The sequence below is a fragment of the Schistocerca serialis genome, chromosome 10, assembly GCF_023864345.2.
Source record: "Schistocerca serialis cubense isolate TAMUIC-IGC-003099 chromosome 10, iqSchSeri2.2, whole genome shotgun sequence".
Classification (NCBI taxonomy): domain Eukaryota; kingdom Metazoa; phylum Arthropoda; class Insecta; order Orthoptera; family Acrididae; genus Schistocerca; species Schistocerca serialis.
The window spans coordinates 246467745-246491966 of NC_064647.1; the positions used below are offsets into that span (position 1 = coordinate 246467745).

Consider the following 24222-nt stretch of genomic DNA (forward strand, 5'->3'; position numbering starts at 1 on the left):
AGAACAGCGTTCTGTTATTCGGTTTTTGCGTAGTGAAGACGTGAAACCTATTGAAATTCATCGACGAATGAAGGTTCACTACGGTGATGCATGTTTGTCACAGCAGCAAGTCTACGAATGGAGTAGGAATTTCGCAAATTGTGTGACTTCAGTGGAAGATGCTCCTCGCCCAGGTCAGGCACAACATTACAACAGTTGAAGCTATAGTGAAGGAAAACTGCCGAGTGACACTGAAGGACATTGCAGCATGTTTACAGATTAGTCACGGGTCAGCACACCACATTGTGCACGATGTGCTCCAGTTTCAGAAAGTGTTTGCGAGATGTGTGCAACGGAGGCTGACTCCTGAAATGAGAGAACGACTTGTTGGTGCTTGTGAAGAACATCTTCGGCGCTTTGAACGAGAAGGTGATGGCTTCCTTGCAAGAATCGTTACTGGGGACGAAACCTGGGTTCACTTCCACCAACCGGAAACGAAGAGAGCGAGCAAGGAATAGCGCCATTCCTCATCACCAAAACCAAAGAAGTTTCTAACAGAACCATCGGCAGGGAACGTTATGCTGGCATGCCTAAAGGGACCATTGTCACCAGTGCATCATACACAGATATCCTAAAAAATCATCTGCGGCCTGCAATCAAATCAAAGCGACGTGGATTGCTGTCAGCAGGTGTCCTTTTGCAACATGACAATGCAAGGCCCAACACTGCCCGCACAACAGTTGCAACAATCACAGACCTGCATTTTGAGTGTCTTCCTCCTCCGCCATACTCACCAGACCTTGCTCCAAGTGATTTCCATGTGTTTGGTCCACTCAAAGACGCAATGGGAGGAACGAAGTTCCGTTCTGATGAAGAGGTACGCCCCGCGGTGCATGAGTGGTTACGCAGACTAGCAAAAGAATTTTTTTCTAAAAGAATTTATGCACTTTGTAAGCGCTGGAGGACTTGTATTGACTGTGGGAGAGATTGTTGAAAAGTGATACAGCTTTGTACCACTTCTGCACAATAAATAATACTTAAAAAATATTTAAGGGTTTCATTCAACTCACCCTCGTAGTTGTTGCGTATCTCAGTCCCGCCATACACACACAATTTGAAAATTGTTCACTGTGGCAGTCCATAAATCGGCTACAGTGAAGGGAAGGAGCGTTGCCTCAGTGTGTGAACGCGATAACAGCGTGAGCCGACCTCGAGGCGCCTTAGGAGACACACTCACGGCTTCGTGACCTGCTACATGTCGAGACAGGAAGGAGTCTCCAGATGTGACCAGATATGGTAATGGAAGAACACTGTGTACGTGACTAGCGGCTGAAAGTGTTCTGGTAGCAGGCCTACGGGTCACGTAAACAGTAGCACGTCAGTAGTCGAGGAAGAGCGGCAGCCCGCAGTCTCCAGTCTGTGCTGCACGTCGGTCTTGGGTTATTGGACTAACCTCGGCACCAGCCGTTGCTACTGAGATAGATTTTCAGAGCAGGGGATGGGCTACTGGTGGGAAGTTAGGCTGAGAGGTTGTGCCAGATCAGTTTTCATATGTTATGTGGCAAGTGGGAGCACTTTAAATTTCCACTGACTTCCGTATTCTGCAGCACTTACAGCTTGCATCTAGCAGATGTCGAAGCTGTACAAGCAGCCTACGGAATCTTCCACTGATCAAACAGTCGACTGACGCGAGACTCCTGTCAGTGCAGTTACGGGTTCTTCACAGTCCCTATCAGGGACCTACATAATGCTTAGCCATACTAACAGTATCTGTAATACGGGATGTATTTCATGATGCATAAACAGAATCTGCATTACTGTCTTCATTAAGTGGATCACATCCTCGCAAAAAGAAAAAAAAGTTCAAATGTGTGTGAAATCTTATGGGACTTAACTGCTAAGGTCATCAGTCCCTAAGCTTACACACTAGTTAATCTAAATTATCCTAAGGACAGACAGATACACACACCCATGCCCGAGGGAGGACTCGAACCTCCGCCGGGACCAGCAGCACAGTACATGACTGCAGCGCCTTAGACCGCTCGGCTAATCCCGTGCGGCCATCTCTGTAATCCATTACAGAATCACGACGTCGCTTACATACTGTGAGCTGGCACTCTCTTCATTCGGAAACGAGAACACAAATTTAATGAAGGGAATCAATGCATATAGTCACGAAACACTTTCTCTGCCGCTCAGACGGAACTACTTGTTGGCAGAATGAAGTTGAAACCGAAACAGATAGCACCATGAGGCTAATTTTTAGTAAACTGAGGGTTAACACATTCCTCTGCCGATCTTTCCAATTTTCAGATCTCACAGAAACTGCCCACAGTATCATGCCTTGCTGATCTACTAGACACGCACAAGAGCTTCTCTCAGTTACACCCACCTCTCCTACTTGCTTGACCATACGTTCGTGTGCCACGCTGCTATTCAAACAAATTTCGAGCTTGCAGCCGGTCGTCGTCCAATACCTCGCACGATATTTCAACTGGGCACCTGCCAGTCATCTTCAGGTGAGCCGTCGCAGACTGGCGAAAACGTTCATCGTTCCGCAATATATAGTGTGCTGCAACTATTCTGCGCATGCGTCGAAAAGTCGACAGATGAACCACACTGCCCGCCGGCAGCGCCCTCGCTGGTGGAATAGCGGAACTCAGCCGCCCTCTGCGTGACTGTTCGCCGCGGCCGTCGGCGCACTCTGTCGTCTTCGATTTGAGCAAATCGTGGAGATGCACTGTCCAGCTGGTGGCCGCTGTCACGGTTCAACAGGTTTTCCGCCAGGCGTAGTTCTACGGATTCTTTAATAATGGAGTCCCAGAAAGAAATTGCTGTGGACACAATCATTGTTTTCTCATACTCCATTGAATGTCCAGTGGAAATACAATGTTCAGCAATAGCAGACTTGCTTGGCTGCAAAAGGCGGGTGTAACGTTTACGTTCAGTGCAGCGTTCTTTCACGGTGCGTGTGATTTGACCTATGTAAGCCATACCACATTGGCGCGGTATCTTGTAAATTCCGGCCTTTCGTAGTAACTGATTATCCTTTACTGATCCCATAAGGTCCGCAATCTTCAATGGTGGACGGAAAACCACTTTTACCCGAAATTTTGGAGGATTCTTGATATTTTAAACGAAGTGTTGCCAACGAAAGGAAGAAAAGCTAAAGATCGTTCCGGAATGTTCTCCTCTTTATCCACTTCCTGCTTCTTAGCTTTAACTGTTAGTGCCCTGTTGGTCTGCTGGATAGAATACCCATTTTCGCTGAATACTGTCAGTTTGACGTACACTAGGCGGAGACGCAGCTTCTGGAAGGAGGGCCGAGGGATGTTCGCGAGATGGAGAGCGGAAGCGGAAGTAGAAGTGGAAGCAGAGGTCGCGGATGACGCACACTGGGTGGGCGGTAGCTGCCCGCCCCCGCCCCTGCTGACGCCTGCCGACGCAGCTCCGCGAGGATTAGTCCGTAGCCCGCCAGCAGCCAATCCCGGCTACATACATTTGCATAGCAATGGCGGCAGCCCTGCGAAGCGAGCGGGGAACCCCCCTCTCTCCGTGCCGGCGACGCTCCGGCGCCTCGGGGATTCCCCAGCGCAGCTGGCAGCAGGCCTTCAGGGGCCGACATAACACCAGCCCGGCCGGCCGCTTTCTGCCCCAATTACAGGCCGCGTGTTACTGCTAACGGCAGCCACGCGCCGCCCAGCTGCTCGTATAATAACGCCAACATTTTCTTCCGTACCAGCGGAAGGGGAAATTGTACTGCTCTCAAAGCTTGTAACTCATCTGCAAACTTTCCGTGTTTATTCGACTGCCCCTCGGTCTGTGTACAATGTATTCAAAAGTTACTGCTTCAAATTGCCGAGTGCCAGCCTGTAATTCCAACTATGCGGTGTGTAATTTTTTATTTTACTGTTCTCAAGCCCTATTCGTAACGAGCTACTTTCATTCAATTGTATTCAGAGTTATGTATAACAGTTGAAAGTAAGGTTAGACAAGCAACAGTCGTCTGATACAATTACGGAAAGCCTGTTTTTCCGTTTAACGAACATGATTTCTTGCCAAAACTGACGAATGAAGTGACCATCGTGAAATCAGATGAAGGCCATCTCACCTGTTGAGTGGTACTTAAGATAGGTAAATGAATTAGTGAAATCAATGTGAAGTAGAAATTAGAAAATAAATGAAAAAGTTTAGTTTAGAAGAGTTAGACACTGGCAAACAGCGGGCAGAGCAGCAGTGTCAATGACTGACGTTAAGATTCTTCGAGAAGCTTTTCAACGTGACAGAAGAGCCAATGACCGTGAAGTCGTTCACCTCCAGTGAACTGAAGTGAATAAATACACGAGACACAGTGGGCCTGACAGGAGTAGTTTTCAGTTCAGTTTCGGAGCTGAAGACCGCCATGCAGGAAGAGACTACATCGTACACAGAAGCACCGAGTCCGCCGCTGTGACGGAATAGCAAGAAGCAGCCTCGCCGCCAGAAGACAGAAGTTAGGAGGTATTTGAAGTCTGATTTGTACGTACGCAGGTGACTCGTGAGGACGGGAAGGAGACGGCCTCACATCAGCAGTCACCTGTGAGCTGGTGATGAAGATCTGAAAGCCGAAGACTGGCAAGCTAGAGTCCGTTGTTCGAGTCTGGGACGCTGGCCTTCCCCCGCCGCGCAGCTCTGCTGGCCGACGCACAAAACTGTCACACGCGGCCGCATAGAAAGAGAAACACTGGGACGCCACATCCGAGGTATCACCATCCGATTACGACTTCGTTCTCAATAATTAAACGGGCCACTGCACGATGCGCGTCTCCAGTCAACTGGGCGAGACGGTGACACGAGATACACACCGCCACGCGTAATCAGACGCCGCCGCCGACGCAGCAGAAGGCTTCGCAAACGACACGGTTGCCGCTCTCCCAGCCAGAACAATCCAGTACGCAGTAAGGAAACCATTGTACAAATCTTTCAATAAAAGTTATGTAAAAATGCTGTTTCATTCTACCTCATACCCGAGCCAAGGAAGAACCCACCCTGCCCACATGTTAAGAGAGAAAAAGTAATTTCTTTAGTGTTTTTCACCCTGACATAATGCTTTAGAATCAAATGCCCTTTACAGTAATGCTCATCCTGACAACTGACTAGCATCAAAAGAGGTTAACCAGTTACACACCGTACAGTATTGCCAATTAATGAATTTCATATCTTAGTAGAAAATTCTGAAAAAATATTAGACATATCTAATTTCATTCCAGAATAAGGTGCAATATTTCCCAAAAGTAAATTATTGCTAGTCGTTACGAAAAAGCTACTGTAAAATGAAATTAAAAATAATATTTTACTTCAACATCTAGTAAAAAAATAAGAAATCAAGTCATATTTGATATTTGGACTGAAAAGTACGATCATTCTGAAAGCTTTTGGTGCATGTGATACAGTATTTTATCGTGAAAAAGTAAAAGAATTCCGAGATAAAAAATAAAATACCAGAAGAGGTGTGAAACTATTTCGTCTGTGTAATGAAAGATGTCGTCACTAATGAGATTGCGTTCTGTTGGACCTCGCTTAAGATTGAACTGAGAAAGTTGTTAAAAAACAATAACATTAATTTGGGAATCCCTAAAGCTCAGTTACAGCGAATTTCTTTATGAAAAAATTCGAGGAACAGCAGTGGAAACTGTCAACAAGAAACCGAATATTTGGTCCGGTACGTGGTGATACGTATGTTTTGTGGAGGCAAAGAGGAACTAAGTAGTTTTCAGAAACACCTCAGTGGCGTCAAATCGAAGATCCAGCTTACCAAGGTGGAAGAAAGAAGACGATAGCTTGGGCCACATGTTTTGCTCGATACCCACACACATGGACCGTTACCTACACCGGGGTTTGAACCAACACCCGAAACAGAAGCGAGACATCATATAAACGCTTGTGGATAAAGCAATGAACGCCTGCGAACCAGAGCTGCTTGACGCAGAATTAAAACACCTCACCAGTGCCCTACTGAAGAATAGTTATTCGTCCGTTGAGGTAAAGAGAGTGTTAAGACCACCGCTCAGAAATCATAGTGATGCACAAGCGCCTGTGAAATCCAAAGTTTTCGTGCCTTTTATTAAAGACATTGCTGACCGCATAGCAAACATCTTGGAAAACAAAGGAACATCGCGGTAACCTAGAAACCCATCCAAAATATACAAGATCACCTGCAACTGCCAAGGATACTCGCAGATCACTGGAAAAAGAAGAATTTATAGGATTCTGTATAGTTGTGGGGAGTTGTACATGGGTACTACAAAAAGAACGCTCAATAAACGACTAGAACACAACGGCATTTGCAGAAGAGAGGTGAGTGACGTCAGTTGTTACGGAACTTGCTTTGCAGCCAGGAGACCACAACATTCGTTTTAGGAAGACAAGTACAGGTAGGCGCAAGCGGGTACCATGAAAGGATATACGGAGGGGCCAAATACATTGATAAAACACCGCAGGAATCTCGATTGGAAGGAGGGGGGTGTGCAATTGAATGACATCTAGATTCGGTGCTGAAGAAGACCTATACCAGCCTTCCACCATGCGGTGATAGCAAAAGCTGACGACGGCAGTCGAAAACGGCCAACTGCGCTGCGGTATTCAAAACATGTGACGTCACGCCGCAGCCTCGAAGCACGCGTAACCTGAATATTGCTGCAATCTGTAGCGAGCCAGGGTGTGAATCGGACACTCAGAGAAGCTAAGATACCCCTTGAAAATGTCCTCCGCAGATTGGGACGAAACATTGGGTTTAAACTGGAAATCCTTTCGAACAGGACACAACAGCACAGAACATTTTATTAATTGTGACATTTCCGGCCGTGAATGTTTACATTTTACATGGAGATGAATGATGTTCGAGAATGACCCCGGTATCAGCACCAGGCAGGTGGAGCGCTAGATGACCGTGTAGAACATTCTACACAACTGCAACTACCTGTATGACTTAAAATGCGTAGAGGACTTATCACCTCTGAACTTGCTTCCGTGACGACTGTTTTGTCGCTGCTTCGTCGCACCGGCCACCACAGTGCTGGGATTTCTAACCTCCAGCTCTTTCAAAGACGAGGCTACCTTAACTTGGGGCGGTATCGCCCGGCTCGACGACATCCACCTGCGGGCTACTACGGAAAATCCCCGTGGCACGGTGGCAGCGAACCACCAGCAGCGTCTCAGGGCGGTGTGGGCATGGATTACTGGCAACTGCCTCGTGGGAGCAGTCACCATTCCACAACGTCTCACCTACTTGCTGTGGGTGATCCTGGCTCATCCGCTGCAAAACGTGCCTTTGGTGGTACGGAGGGTTATGTGGCCACTGCATGGTTTTGCTCCACCTGACTGTCTTTTAGAGTGTGGAGCTAACATCCCTACTTGGTAGGTGTGTTCACATGCATACTTTCAAGCACTGAAACCTACACTGTCCAATATCTTTCATCTCCGGCGTCAAGAGGAGGTAGCTCCCTTGGAACGCACTTCTGGCCACACGTCCACCTATTTTGCTCCACATCCCATCAGGAATCGTGTCCTGCAATTTTTTCCCAGTTAGCAAAATCACCCTCTACAGATTGTTGCGTTAGTTAGGTAGAAACAAATATGTTAGTACAAAATAAAAGAAAAAGGTAGTACAAAGCACTCTACAGACGCTACTATCTTGAGCGAATATAGCTGTTCATTTGTTAAAGTATGTAAGCTGAACCACGAATTCCACCCGCCAGTATATAGCTTTTTCAGCAAATAGTAAATATTTTAGAAGGTCGAAATACAGGCTCATCAGAATTCTCTCACAACACCGCGTGTATCTTTACTGGAGGAGGTCTTAGCGTTCTTTTATTGGGGCAGTACTAATCAGAACCGGGGCGATCAATTCCTCTCTTGTGTTTACTTTTTCGTTGTAGATTTCGCATTTCAATCACCGCCTAAGGAAAAAATCTCGAGGGGTAAGCTCGAAGACGTTAGTGGGTTAGAAACGTGTTCACTTTTGCCAATTCACCCTCTCGCGAATGTAATGTTTAAATGATGTGTCACCTGACGAGTAGAATATGCAGGTGCCTCGTCATGATGGAAGTATATAGCCATGCCTGTAGGTAAAGAAACATCTTCCAATTATTCTGGAAGTGAGTTTTGACGAAAACTAGATAACAGAGATCCTGAACACAATGCGGTAACACAACAGGCATAACGCAGATTTGCAAGGAAGCGTCCTCGCAAACAGAACTCCACAAAGGCATGTGGGTTTTCGTCGGACCACCGATGTGCGATATCGATAAGCGGTATAAGCAGGTTTAGGGAGCGATTTGCAAGCAGCCAACGGCAAGATGCCAATTGTCTACATCTGATTCTCGAAGGTGGTGAATGCACTGTAAAGTGCAGACGCTGTGCATATGTAATGTCCCTCTCTAGCACCAATTTTTTTTTTTTCACATGTAGCACAAACGTTGAAAGGTAACCGAGCAAGTGATTTATGTGGCTCAAAGATTCCTTACGACTGGGAGCAAACCCTTACTTCTCATTTAGAATTGCAGACAGTAGGATCGGAGTGGAGTTGTAATTAGCGGCATTGTTGTAAGCTGCCATTTTGAATATCGAATGTAATTTGACATATTACGATAACGTTTCATCTCGTACAAGAGGATGTGTCTGCTGAAATGTAGCTAGTAAAATCGTTTATGGAATATTATAATACATGAATGGAGAAGGTACATTCAAACACTCTGGTTATTTTAACTTCTCCCTTGTTTGTGGCTCGGAACATTATTTCGCGTGTCGTAACTCGTAGGGAACTGTGTCTAGAGAAACCAGTAGAGGCTGCAACGCGGTCGATTATGCTCTATTTTGAGAGATTAATTTTTGCACTTTTTTCGAAATTAATACACAATTTGGACACTGATTCCCCTGCTGCAGAGTGAGTACGTCATAGCACCTAAGACGGCTTCCCTGCGGCGTTCGATTGTGCCTTTGACTATTTTAAGAATTTTCAGAGTCGGCGACCGCCTGAATTCTGCACAGGCAGAGAGATTTTATTCTGGGTGGATAATTAATTTCATACCTGGATGGGAGGGAGATAATTGTGTAAAAACATTGTGTTGTCGTGATCGCTTCTCAGTTTTGGTTATTGATAACTTTGATACCAGTGTCTGAGTTTAATGCGTACAGCACCGAAGATGATCACTATGTGATCGAAAATCGATTCTGCTATCAATAAAACATCAATATTACGACCAACGCTGACCTTCCTTTTAATATAACATATATGGTCGTGGTGCACACAGCACTCCATGGAGTCGCCAGTCACTTATATTTGTATTCAGTGTTGGCAAATTCCTCTATTTAGTAAACTTTTCCGCGCTAAAGCCTGTCTGCATTTTACGATTGCCGTACGTCTGCAACCGTCAGTTATTCTGCCGTTACTTTCATCGCCTCATTTCCTAACCTACTTGGTTTGGCATCACCTGATTTGACAACTTTCCACCAGCCTTGTTTTACTTGTGTTGCTTGTCTTATAGACTCGTGTTAACATTGTTTATCTTTCTACCACTGCGTGGTAATTGTAGCGCCATCGACAAACCTGAAAGTTTTCTTTCACGAGTTTACTGATCACAGTTCCGAAACTGACCTGGCTACGGCGCCGTATGTATGAGACGCCGGCTTTCTTGAAGCTCTGTGCAGACGGCTGGAAGGGAAGGGACGGCGTCTCGACGCAGGCGGAGACCGGCCTGTGATTTAGTGCGGAGATATTCGGCTCCGTCCGATGGGAAACGGATGGCGGTTCCACCCTGGGAAGACGTATGGACGCGCTGCGGGGTGGGGGTGATGTAGGCGCCCCACCCCCACCTCAGACAATAAAGCCCTGCTGGGCCAGTCTTGCGCGGACCGGCCCAACCAGAGAGAATTGTTTCAGCTCCGGTCGCGTCCGTCCGACGGGCGTGGAAGGTGGAGCCACCCACACACTTAACCTCCAGCGCCTGACGTTCCTTTACCTCCAAAGTAATCAAATAAAATAATTACCCAGGATCAAATCTCATTACCCACGATAAAATCATTACCGAGTATCAAATCATTATCCAGATATAAATAATTACTGAACAATAAAATTACCCAGGCACAAAAATTACCCAGGCACAAAAATTACCCAGGCACAAAAATTACCCAGGCGCAAAAATTACCAAGGCACAAAAATTACCAAGGCACAAAAATTACCCAGGAAGACAAAACTGATGAAAATTTACCTGAGAAGAGGAAGTGAAGAAAAATTATCCAGTAACTGACATTAAAATACGAAAATTTAGAAAGTATTAGTACAGAGAAACAATCATTCAATGGCAAGAGACAAGTCTTTTTTTATCAAATACTATCAAGACTGAAGACCAATTACAGCTTTAGGCTTTGGTGCTCAAAACGGCGGTTACCTGGAAAGTTTACAAGGAGTTTTGAAAATTGGTATTTTTATAGATTTGAACGTGCTCTTTTCGAATATTCACTTTCCCACTTCCTTTTTTTGTCACTCTTGCCGCTGTGTTGGAAAAAGTGGGACCCAAAAACAGTTTTTGACGGTATCTCATTTCCGACGCACTTGCGATGACAATAGTTACGTAATACTCTAGAGAAAATTTCCTGTAATTGATGTGGCAACCTTTCTTTTCACCTCAGGTACTCGTATAAACGGAAGCGTCGTCTCGGTGTCGGGCCGGTCTCCTACTACGGACGTCTGTCGACAGAACATATATTCTGCCTGAAAAATCAGTACTTCGGCATTTTTAGAGCCATGGCTGCTAAGGAAGGAACTGTTTTATTTCTGAAACCTCACAGTGAGAAAGTGAGGTGACTGGAGTTAACGAAAAAGGATTGGAGACATTTCGTACGCCAAATGTTCAAAGAAAAAACAAGGCCATACTCTTGGACAGGCTGAGACCCATACTAGTTCACAACGTGTGTCGAAAAGGCTTCAGTAATGAGAATTTAATCTCTATATCTTTGCGAAGAGAAGGCGGTGTCGCAACTTCCCACTCACAACTGCAGTACACCATCTCAACATTCTCATTGAGAGATTGTATTCTGTGAGCTGCTGTGATACAAAACACTCGCGCTTATGCGATTGTCATATTGTGTAAAGGGTGCGTGAATTATCGATGAAAAACAGCTTTCAGTGCTCTCTAGCGCTCGCAGTGAGGATTGGGGTCGAGTGAATGTCGAGCGTCTCGATCATGTCAGTGATTGATCGCAGACGATATACAGTATCGCAACTAGTGCGCAAAAATATTTTACCTTGCAACGCACGCTGGTGGCATTAAAAAAAAAAAAAAAGGCCGTGTTACAAGCAGATCCATACGGCAATGCTATGCATACAGAAGGAAACAAACATCGCAGCACCAAAAAATGATTAACCTAGGGTAATATAACTTCGGGAATACATTTCTCTAGTTGAGATATGTAAGTGATTAATATTGAAAGATCGCAGGTTAATGTAAGCGCGAGGTGAGTCTTTGCACATGTGAAATGCTAGTACATTAATAACCGGTGTAACCGCCAGCATTGTGTTGTACAAGTGGTGGATGCCAGTTTGTGTGACGGAATTCCATGCCTGTTGCACTTGCTCAGTGAATACAGGGACGGTTAATGCTGTCTGTGGATCACCGAGTTGTCGTTCGATGACGTATGTATGTGCTTGACTGAAGACAGATCTCGTGGTCGAGCAGAGGCCAGCGCAACGTGCCGACAGTTTATAGAGTTTGTTTGGCTACAATAGCAGTGGGTCGGAGAGCGTTATCCTGTTGGAAAACATTCCATGCAATGCAGTTCATGAGTAGTTGTCCAATAAGTCGAATGACCAGATTGTGTACATATTTGCAGTCAGGGTGTGTGGGTTGACCACGAGAGTGATCCGGCTGTCATACGATCTCTCAGCCCAGACCATAACTCCAGGTGTAGGACCAGTGCGCGTAGCATGCAGACAGGTCCGTTGGAGGCCTTCAACTGGCCCTAACCGACACACGGCCATCACTGGCCCAATAAACTCTCGCTTGACGTAAGTGAGGTCGCAATTGGTGGTGTTTTGGCTTTAGTGGAATGCACGCTACAGCAAGTCTGGCTCGGAGCTGTCCTTGAAGTAATCGATTTGTAACATTTCGTTGTGTCAACTGATGCTAAAATTGCTGCTGCAGATGCAGTACGATGCTCCCCAACCATACGCGGAACACGATGGTCTTCCCCCTCGGCTGTGCCACGTGGCCGTCCGCAGCCCGGTCTTCTTGTAACCGTGCATTCTCGTCGTTGCCAGCAGTCATGTACAGTGGATACGTTCCTGCCAAGAAGTGTTTCTGCAGCATCGGAGAATGAGTAGCCAGCTTTTCGTAGCCCTATTACACGACCTCCTTCAGACTCACTGAGATGTTGATAATGGCGCCTTTGTCGCCTTAAAGGCATTCCAGGCCAACAAACCCTCCACGTTCAATCTCAAGGGTAACTAACGGTCACGGCCATTACAGCGTGTATTTAAATCCAACCTGATTTGCGTCCTCACAGCGGTGTTACTAGCGCCACTCTTATGCAGGTGGCAAGAAATTTGAACAAACAACATCTTGCGAAAGTGGAAACAAGCCCGTCAACCGTTTATGTCGCACAACTCCTCCTTCGTGTTGCGATTTCTTTTCCGCCATTTAATGTTCCAAAAATCTGCGGATAAATACGGGATTTTCCGGTACTCATACCTTTGTTTCTGTTCGTGATGAAAAAGTAGGGTCCAGTCTATCGCACAGCCCTTGGTCCAGGGACCATTTGTACATCATGGTATTACTTTAAAAATTGTTTTATTAAAAAGAATATTCGCCATTAATATATACAGTGAAATAATAACAGATGCACAATTGTTATAGGTAGAGGGTACTTTTTACTGTTACCAATCAGGTTACTCTTAAAAACTGCGATATAAGGTTTTAACAGATTAAAATTTACTTAGGACAGCGAACAGATTGTTCTGTACGGACAAGTTACTCTGTAACTACAATATATGGTATGTTGGCATTTAATACGTTCCAAAATTTCTTTTTGTAAACTAAAATATTTCTCTCACTAACTCTATCACTCTTATTAATTATATTTTTAACTTTCTCTAACAAATCTGAAGATGGGCAGCTAGCCCGAAACCGGTAATTGAAAATAAATAACAGCGATCGAAGACTGAAACGCCATATTTTATTTGTACATCCAACAGATGGATCGTCTTACTGCCGCTGTCCTGCAGTACAGGTGCAAAGTATGAGTATCACACACTTCCTCCTACTTAGGCAAAAGAACCAAATCACCTCGTTCTTTTTGCATTTGATGTCGTCGACGATGGGGTTGATGGGACTTACGGAGGCATCAATAGTTCGTGTGCAGTTCCTCGGAAAACCCAACAAAAAGGTGTTTTTTTAAACTATATCGGAGTACGGGTATCGATGTCCGACGTGGCAGCATCGACAGTAAACACGACGATAATAGGTGGTCGTGATACACACTCGCCTGACGCTGTCACGCTTCCATCTACGTCTTTATGATCACCGTATCCTGTATTGCCTGCCATCGACGCCTGCACACGGTCCGCAGACTTTTAAACTGTCGTTGACCGCTGTGTGACAGGTGGTGCAGCTACTTGATCGTTTTTCGCCGTTTTCCATTTCCTTTTCGACGCCACCGTAGCTCTCTCAACCGCTCAGCACTGCACTTTTTGGGCTTTCTGAATTCCTTTGTTTAGACGCGAGCTTTCCCCTTACTCGCGTTTTCTATGATTCCGAGCATATTTACGAACCATACGAGATATTTGTTGGTTTTGTAATTTTCAGTTTAAGACCGATGTTTACGCATATTCCAGAGGATGTTTTTGTTCTCTCAATTTGGGTTCTAGTTGTGCTCCGCAACCTAGTGGTGGTTAGTTCCTAAGGGACCAAACTGCGTATGTCGTCGGCTTACACACTACTTAATCTAACTTAAACTTACGCTAAGGACATCACACACACCCATACCCGAGGGAGGACTCGACCCTCCAGCGGGGAGCAGCCGCGCGAATCGTGGCAAGGGGCCTTGGACAACGCGGCTACCCCGCGCGGCGCTCCGCAAGCTCTTCGCAATGATAGCCTAATGTCTTAGCAGTACGTATTTCCACGCTACCATTTAATAACTTCGCACAATGATAATTCGTGTTCTGAACTTAGCAGAGGTAAAATAAAGGGACCGAAAGGTTATTTACAAGTTGTACACAAACCACATGGCAATTATAACAGTTTAAGGGCATGAAAAGAAGAAGTGCTTGAGATCGAAGTGAGAGAGTGATGCTATTTAATCCATGCAGTACAGGAACCAAAGAAAAAATTGGAGTAGAAACTAAAGTTCAGGGCGAAATCAATAAAATCTTTGAGGTCTGTAGGTGACGTAACTGTGAGAGACAGCAAAGGACTTGGAAGAGCAGTTGAACAGAATGGACAGCGTCTTGAAAGAAGAATATAAGATGAATATCGGCAACACTGAAACAATAATAATGAAATGATGTCGAATTAAATCAGGTGACGCTGAAGGAATTAGATTAGAAAACGAGAAATGTAGAGTAGAGTGAACTCCCTGCCGCCGTTGAATAAGCAGCAGCTAGCAGCAAGTCGTACTCTTACCTCACTTATATGTTTCATAGTTTATTTCTAAATTTATTTGCGTGTTTTTGGGCAGTTGCATAGTTTAATTCACAAATTTCTGGCGTATTATAGTATTTGAGAGTTGTAGCATCGCGATGTAGTACCTGAATAGTGTAAATTCGCGTAGTCGTCAGTCACATGTTTGTTTTGAACGCCTTGTGAGATAAAAGAGAGGAAAAAAATGTTAGGGATGGATAGGAACTGTGCCTGTTGTGTACGGATTCAGGGGGAATTGGCCCACCGCCCGCAAACAGCTGGAAGCTGTGTTGGCCGTGGTCGACAGGCTCGAGGCTGTTGCGCTGGGCCGCGGTGACATTGGGACACCCAGAGGTGACCACTTTGGCTCCTCTGGAACCTGTAGCATCGCCTGGGATCTCTGATGCCACCGGGGCCTCGGATTCGGACGTCCCTGACGGTCGACACTTGCCTGACGGTGATTGGCGAGCCGAGGCGAGGTCACGAATCCCTCGGCGGAAGGCGAAAGTCGGTGCTGGCCGCAAGGCTGTACCCTTACACCTCCGTAACAGGTTTGAGGTGCTGCCTGCCCCCACTGCTGAAAGTACTTCTGAGCCAGCAAGGGCGGCCTCGCCTGTGGCGGCAGTGGCCGGCCTTCCTGAGAGGCCCGGACAAGTGCAGAGGGTGGGATTGCTTGTCATTGGGAGCTCCAATGTTAGGCGGGTGATGGAGCCCCTTAGGGATACGACAGCTAAGGAAAGCCAATGTGCATATCGGGGGAATCATCAAAGATGGGGGAACTGATGACCTCAGATGTTAAGCCCCGTAGTGCTGAGAGCCAAGAGCCATTGGAACCATCCAACATGTGGAATGGGTCCTTCCAGATGCCATAAAGGGTACAGGGTGCAGCCAACTGCAGGTGGTGGCTCATGTCGGCACTAATGACGTGTGTCGCTGTGGATCGGAAGAGCTTCACTCTGGTTTCCAGCGGCTATCTGAGTTGATGGAGACTGCCAGTCTTGCTGGCAAGATGAAGGCAGAGCTCACCATCTGCAGCATCGTCGACAGGACCAACTGCGGAACTTTGGTACAGAGCCGAGTGGAGGGTCTGAATCAGAGGCTCAGACGGTTCTGCGACCGTGTAGGCTGCAGATTCCTCGACTTGCGCCATACGGTGGTGGGGTTTCGGGTTCCGCTAAGTAGGTCAGGTGTCCACTACACACAGGTGGCAGCTACACGGGTAGCAGGGGCTGTTTGACGTGGACTGGGCGGTTTTTTAGGTTAGATTCGGGAGAGATCAAAAAGGGCTCCAGTCTCAAAAGGTACAGGGCAAAGAAACGGAGAGAAACGACCAAGCAACAGTCGGTATTGTAGTTGTAAATTGTCCTAGCAATACCAGAGCTTCAAGCGCTGATAGAAAGCTCTGATGCTGAAACCGTTATAGGAACAGGAAGCTGGCTAAATCCGGAGATAAATTCTGCCGAAAATTTCTACAGAGGCGCAAACCGCGATCTGAAAGGATAGTAGGTGGTGGTGTGTTTGTGTCTGTTGGTAGTAGTTTATCTTGTAGTGAAGCTGAAATAGATAGTTTCTGTGAATTACTATGGGTAGAGGTTATACTCAACAGCCGTGCCGAAATAATAATTGGCTCCTTCTATCGATCCCCCGACTCAGATGATATAACAGCTGAACGATTCAAAGAAAACTTGAATCTCATTACAAATAAGTACCTCACTCATACAGTTATAATTGGTGGAGACTTCTATCTACCTTCGATTTGTTGGCGAAAATACATGTTCAAAGCCGGTGGTAGACAGAAAACATCTTCGGAAATTGTACTAAATGCTTTCTCTGAGAATTACTTTGAACAATTAGTTCATGAGCCCACACGAATTGTAAATGGTTGCGAAAACACACTTGACCTCTTAGCCACAAATAATCCTGACCTAATAGAGAGCGTCATGACGGATACAGGGATTAGTGAACACAAGGTCATTGTAGCGAAGCTTAAAACCGTATCAACCAAAACCACTCAAAATAAACGCAAAATATATCTATTTAAAACAGCAGATAAAAATTCGCTTGATGCCTTCCTAAGAGAGAGTCTCCATTCCTTCCAAGTTAATTATGTAAGTGTAGACCAGATATGGCTCAAATTCAAAGAGACAGTATCGACAGAAATAGATAGATTCATACCGCGTAAGTTAATAAGAGACGGGACTGATCCACCATGGTACACAAAACGCGTCAGAACACTGTTACAGAAGAACGAAAAAATCACACCAAATTGAGAGGAACACTAAATCCCAAAGACTGGCTAAGTTTCACGGAAGCTCGAAATTTAGTGCGGGCGTCAATGCGAGATGCTTTTAATAGTTTCCACAATGAAATATTGTCTCAAAATATGGCAGAAAACCGAAAGAGATTATGGTCGTATGTAGTACACCAGTTGGAAAAAACAGTCAATACCGTCACTGCTCGATAGCGATGGAAATGTTACCGATGATGGTGCCACTAAAGCGGAGTTACTAAATACACTTTTCCGTAATTTCTTCACCAAAGAAGGCGAAGTAAATATTCCAGAATTCGAAAACAGAACAGCTGTTAGCATGAGTGACATAAAAGTAGATATTTTAGGTATTGCGAAACAACTCAAATCACTTAATAAAGGCAAGTCTTCCGGTCCAGATGGTTCTCGTATACGAATCAGGTTATTTTCAGAGTATGCAGACACAATAACGCCTTTCTTAGCAACAGCTCACTTGGGGAATGGTCTGTTCCTAAAGACTGGAAAGTAGCATAGGTCACACCAATATTCAAGAAAGCAAATAGGAGTAACCCATTGAATTACAGACCCATATCACTGACCTCAATTTGCAATAGGGTTTTGGAGCATGCAATGTACTCGAACATTATGAATCACGTTGAAGAAAATGACTTAGTGATACATAAGCAACACGGATTCAGAAAATATCGTTCTTGTGCAACACAGCTAGCTCTGTATTCCCATGAAGTAATGAGTGCTGTCGACAAGGGATCTCAGATCGATTCCTTATTCCTAGATTACCAGAAGGCTTGATACCGTTCCTCACAAGCGACTATTAATCAGATTGCCTGCGTATGGAGTATCGTCTCAGTTGTGTGGCTGGATTCGTGATTTCCTCTCAGAGAGGTGACAGTTTCGTAGTGATAGACGGCAAATCATCGAGTAGAACAGATTTGATATCTGGCTTTCCGCAAGGTAGTGTCATAGGCCCTCTGCTGTTCCTGATTTACATAAATGATCTAGGTAATAATCTGAGCAGCCCCCTTAGATTGTTTGCAGGTGACGCTGTAATTTACCGTTTAGTAAAATCATCAGACGATCAATTAAAATTACAGAATGACGTAGAGAGAATTTCTGTACAGTGCCAAAAGTGGCAATTGGCACTAAACAAAGAGAAGTGCAAGGTCATCCACATGGGTACTAAAAGAAATCCGATAAATTTTGGGTATACGATAAATCGCACAAATCTAAGGGCAGTCAATTCGACTAAATACCTAGGAATTACAAGCAACTCAAATTGGGAAGACCACATAGATAGTATTGTGGGCAAGGCGAAACACAGACTGCGCTTTGTTGGGAGAACACTTGGAAGATGCGAGAAACTCACTAAAGAGACAGCCTACATTACACTGCTCTGCTGGAGTACTGCTGCGCGGTGTGGGATCCTTACCAGGTAGGATTGACGGAGGACATCGAAAAAGTGCAGTGAAGGGCAGCTCGTTTCGTGTTATCGCGCAATAGCGGTGAGAGAGTCACATATGATAAGCAAGTTGGGGTGGCAGTCACTGAAATAAAGGCGGTTTTCTTTGCGGTGGGATCTATGAATTCAGTAAGCGGATTCATGAATTGCTTTAGTTATTCGGAGATGAAGCTTGCGCAGGATAGGAGCATGGAGAGCTGCATCAACGCCGTCTTTGGACAGAAGACCAGAACGGGGACAACAGTTCGCAATAATTAAGCGCATGCGCCTGCAACCGTACGATGACATCACATGCCCTCTATTTCTGTACATCTTGAACTCTCAGGTGCTTTCTTCGAAGACTTGACTGAATCCAAGTCTTAAGATCCGGTAAAGTCTTCGAAGAAAGCACCTGAGAGTTCATGATGTACAGAAACAAATGGCCCTAGTATGCCGATATCGATCATTTTTTAGAGGTGCATATGAAGATGACATATTTAATTGCCCGAACTTGTTACGAAAATAACGTCTCAACGTGCACGGCTGTTTTCGCGAATTTTTTGTTAAGTATTTTACCAGCTGCTGTCTCACGTCGACAATGGATCAACAGAGACTGATCTGTCCTTTGTGCGCTCAGCCATCGTTTAACCATTGTTAGTCTGGCAGTTACTAGCTATTCAGACCTGATGGTATTTTGTTTGAAGGGCAAGCGAACAGACGTTTGCACGTCAAAAAATCGCTGTAGTTCATACGAGTAAACATAACAATGTGACGTGTCTAGTGGTGAAAAGTAAAGTTGAAACTCTCGTGGCTGTGTCACTGGTGTTCGTTCTGTTAACGTACGGACTCCTGACCCGCTGCGGCCCGGTCTCTCACAGAGATGATGTTACGCAGGCGCTGAGTGGGTGACCCCATGCCCGCCGTGCTAACGCCCTGGTCGACGCCGCTACCGGAACACTCGGCGGAGTTCAGAATTAAACGGCCCCGGAGGCAGCCGCAGTTTTAGCGGGCCGCTCCCCACTTGTGGCGGAAGTGTTTCAGTCACTCCCGGGGGCCCACTTCACTCAGCTCCTCTCCAGCAGTTACTGACCTAGGGCTACGCGCTGGAGAGGCCCGGAAACGGAGCTCCGCAGTTATCGCCGTAAAGCAGCGAGTAGAAAGGCAGAAACTGGCGGAGAGCGACGTTTCCTCAGTCACTACATGTTAAGCCATCTGGTCGAAAACTGATTTCAGCCTTTCACCAGTAGAAGAGAAGATTAATGCTTCGTTTACATGTACACGATTACTCTGCAATTCACAATTAAGTGCCTGGCAGAGGATTCATCGAAACACCTTCAAGCTACTTCTCTACCGTTACACTTTATATCTACTTCGACATCCATAGTCCGCAAGCCACCTGACGGCGTATGGCGGAGGGTACCTTCAGTACCTCTATCGGTTCTCCCTTCGATTCCAGTCTCGTATTGATCGTGGAAAGAAAGATTGTCGTATGCCTCTGTGTGGGCTCTAATCTCCCTGATTTTATCCTCATGGTCTCTTCGCGAGACATACGTAGGAGGGAGCAATATACTGCTTGACCCCTCGGTGAAGGTATGTTCTCGGATCATCATCAAAAGTCCGTACCGAGCTACTGAGCGTCTCTCCTGCACAGTCTTCCACTGGAGTTGATCATCTCCGTAACGCTTTCGCGATTACTAAATGATCCTGTAACGAAGCGCGCTGTTCTCCGTTGGATCTTCTCTATCTCTTCTATAAACCCCATCTGGTACGGATCCCACACCGGTGAGCAGTACGGAAAAAAACGAACACTTAAATCTTTCCGCGCGAGCTCTGGTTTCTCTTATTTTCTTTTTAAGATCATTTCTCCCAATGTAGGTGGGCACCAACAAGATATTTTCACACTCGGACCACAAAGCTGTTGATTGAAATTACATGAGAAGATCCTACCGCAACGAAAAGTCTTTATTTCAGTGATAGTCAACCCATTTCGCTTACCATATCCGTTGTACTCTTTCCCCTATTTCCCGACAATAGAAAGCGGGCAGCCTTTCTTTGAACTTTTTCGACGTCCTCCGTCAGTCTTATCTGATCCGGATCCCAGACTGCGCGGCAGTATTCCAGAAGAGGGCGGACAAGCGTAGACTAAGCAGTCTCTTCAGTAGCACTGCTTCATTTCCTACGTCTTCTGGCTTTCCCCACAACATTACCTCTGTGATCGTTCCAGTTTGACTTATTTGCAGCTGTAATTCCTAGGTATTTAGATGCATTTAGAGCCTTTAGATTTGTGTCATTTGTCGTATTACCGAAATTTAACGGCTTTCTTTTAGTACTCATATGAATGACTTGACGCTTTTCGTTATTTAGAATTAATTGTCACGTTTCACTCTATACTAACATCTTGTCTACATCATGATGCAATTAGTTTTCATCATCTGATGATTTTACATGACGGTGAATCACAGCATCATGTGCAAAAAATCTAAGAGGGTTGCTCAGACTGTCTCCTAAATCGTTTATGTAGGTCAGGAACAAGAATACCTATAATACTACCTTTGGAAACGACAGCCATTAATTCTGTTTTACTCGATGACTTTCTATCAATTATTAAGACCTCTGACCTTTCCGACAGGAAATCACGAATCCAGTGACACAAGTGAGACGATACTCCACAGGCGTACAATTTAATTAGAATTCACTTGTAGCGAACAGTGTAAAGCCTTCTGGAATTCTAAAAACATGCAATCAATTTCACGTCCCCTGTCGATAGTACTCATTACTTCGTGAGACTAAAGCGCTAGTCGTGTTCCACAAGAACGATGTTTTCTGAATCCATGTTAGCTGTTTGTTAATAAATCATTTTCTTCGAGGTGACTCATGATGTCAGAGCACAATGCATGTTCCAAAATATTACTGCAAATGGACGTTAGTGGTGCGAGTTTGCAATTCAGCGGATTACTCCCGTTTCGTGCAACTTTCCAGTATTTGGGTACAGGTCTGTCTACGGGAAAGTCGTCTACGTCTCCGTCGCTATAGACGGAGCACTATGGAACGGTGTGACCACCACTATTGTCAGTACGCAGTTTTAATTCTAGTGTTAATCTGTAACACAGGATTATGAATTTACCAGTACTGCTCAGAGGCCAGGCACAATCACAAGTAGAGCAGCCATTTTATGGTAATTTATGTGGAAATATGTCGCAGAAAAAAATTACTGCGATATGCATTAAGCGCAAGAGCTGGAGGAGCAGGAAGTGCACGGCCAGTGCCACGTGAGCAACCACGTGTACAATATTGTGGCACCTGCAAAACGTCGAAGGGCACTGTTGCTGACGTGAAACACAAAATAATGTTGAATGAGATTTTCACTCTGCAGCGGAGTGTGCGCTGATATGAAACTTCCTGGCAGATTAAAACTGTGCGCCCGACCGAGACTCGAACTCGGGACCTTTGCCTTTCGTGGGCAAGTGCTCTACCAACTGAGCTACCGAAGCACGACTCACGCCCGGTACTTGTTTAGAAGGTAGGAGACGCGGTACTGGCAGAAGTAAAGCTGTGTGTACCGGGCGTGAGTCGTGCTTCGGTAGCTCAGTTGGTAGAGCACTTGCCCGCGAAAGGCAAAGGTCCCGAGTTCGAGTCTCGGTCGGGCGCACAGTTTTAATCTGCCAGGAAGTTTCAAAAGGTAATGTTGGTAACCGTGGTCTTGCGTTCTCATTCTTAAAAGGTTGCTCTCATTCAGAAGGGACGTTCAACAAATAATGCAACATATTGTTTTCTTCGCCAGTTTCGGTTGAAAAAATGCGGAATTTGTTGTGGGACATGGTGTAATATTGCCGCTTCAGTCTCTGTAGTCCCACGGAGTTCCGATATGTGGCGACGCTGTACGTGACCTTCAAAATGTCGTCTGTAACGGTGTGTTCCAAGTAGAGCCGTCGTTGAGTCACTTTTGGCGGAAAAGTACAGGCGTTTTATAGAATGTGGAAGTAGACCCGACAGTGAACAAAAGAGCACTGAGTCGTTGGGCAAGGCGTCTGTCATCGTAGCAACAAGGTCGCGCTGACGTGTTCGATCTCCTACGTGCCGACCTGCTGCACACACGTGTGGCTTGGGCAGTGTTGGAACGTGCGGACAGTCTCATTCGAAGTGATCGACGGATCTCAAACAACCAACTCTGCTGGGATTCCCATAGCTGTGTGCCGTTGGGTTCCTCGCCGCCAAACGGGAGACCATGAAGATCAACGAAGAGCCATCTGTGGGGAATTGCTTCCGTGTTACGAGGCTGATCTATCTGTCGAACGTCGTCACAGGCAATGGAACATGAGTTCATAACTTCCAACTGGTAACAAAACGGAAATCCATCGAGTTTTACGCACCATCTCTCTTCTGGAAAAAAGAAAAAAAAACGCACATTCAAAGTCGCATCCTGAGCCGGTAAATCAATGCCGACGGTCTTCTGGGACTCTGAAAAGGCTGTTGTTTTCAGTGGACTGTTCCGACGACGATCAGAAGCATACAGGACCTCTCACAAACGTGGTATAAGACCGTCGCATTGAATGGAGACTATGTTAGAAAACTGGAATTTGAAGCCAAAAGAGTGGGGAGTAATAAGGTCTATCCAAATCCTCTATACAACTAATCTGCATTAAGGAAAAAAGTGTCACATTACCCGTGATTATGGTGCACTAGGCTAAGCCTCTTATTCTAGCTTAATGAACTGGAGCTTCAATTAACTGCAACATTTAAAAGATAGTGAGGGAACATATGGCTCGTGGAGTATGATGATGTTTGGAAGAATACACGACAATTACGTTACAGTTGCTGAGAATGGGTAAAATAACAAAGTCAAAGTCAACGTCAACCTAGTCGCAAAGGTTCATCTACATTTACAGAAAAAAACTGAAGATCATCAAGATTTCAGACCACGTTAAATTTAATAAGAAATGAATCGCTAACAAGGACTCCAGCACTGCGTTACATACATCTGCTTAGTTTTGTCACTAAGTAATATGAGAATTCTAATCTCCTGAAGAAGAGCACAAGGTGTCTCAAACCGGTGACGAGATAAAATTTGTTTTATGCAAATTGTTACTGAGTTTTTCAACAAGTATACTTACAGATTCTGAGTATTCAAGGCTATTACAAATGATTGAAGCGATTTCAGGGCTATTACAAATGATTGAAGCGATTTCATAAATTCCCTGTAGCTCCATTCATTGACATATGGTCACGACACACTACAGATACGTAGAAAAACTCAAAGTTTTGTTCGGCTGAAGCCGCACTTCAGGTTTCTGCCTCCAGAGCGCTCGAGAACGCAGTGAGATAAAATGACGACAGGAGCCGAGAAAGCGTATGTCGTGCTTGAAATGCACTCACATCAGTCAGTCATAACAGTGCAACGACACTTCAGGACGAAGTTCAACAAAGATCCACCAACTGCTAACTCCATTCGGCGATGGTATGCGCAGTTTAAAGCTTCTGGATGCCTCTGTAAGGGGAAATCAACGGGTCGGCCTGCAGTGAGCGAAGAAACGGTTGAACGCGTGCGGGCAAGTTTCACGCGTAGCCCACGGAAGTTGACGAATAAAGCAAGCAGAGAGCTAAACGTACCACAGCCGACGGTTTGCAAAATCTTACGGAAAAGGCTAAAGCAGAAGGCTTACCGTTTACAATTGCTACAAGCCCTGACACCCGATGACAAAGTCAAACGCTTTGAATTTTCGGCGCGGTTGCAACAGCTCATGGAAGAGGATGCGTTCAGTGCGAAACTTGTTTTCAGTGATGAAGCAACATTTTTTCTTAATGGTGAAGTGAACAGGCACAATGTGCGAATCTGGGCGGTAGGGAATCCTCACGCATTCGTGCAGCAAATTCGCAATTCACCAAAA

General features: G+C 45.5%; 2 non-coding genes across 2 annotated transcripts; one reads left to right on the top strand and one right to left on the bottom strand.

The window, feature by feature from the left end:
• Positions 1 to 21753: 21753 nt before the first annotated feature.
• Trnas-cga (transfer RNA serine (anticodon CGA)) lies at positions 21754 to 21828 on the bottom strand. Its single transcript has one exon. It is a non-coding gene; the product is annotated as a tRNA-Ser (tRNA).
• Positions 21829 to 21911: 83 nt separating this feature from the next.
• Trnas-cga (transfer RNA serine (anticodon CGA)) lies at positions 21912 to 21986 on the top strand. Its single transcript has one exon. It is a non-coding gene; the product is annotated as a tRNA-Ser (tRNA).
• Positions 21987 to 24222: the final 2236 nt, after the last annotated feature.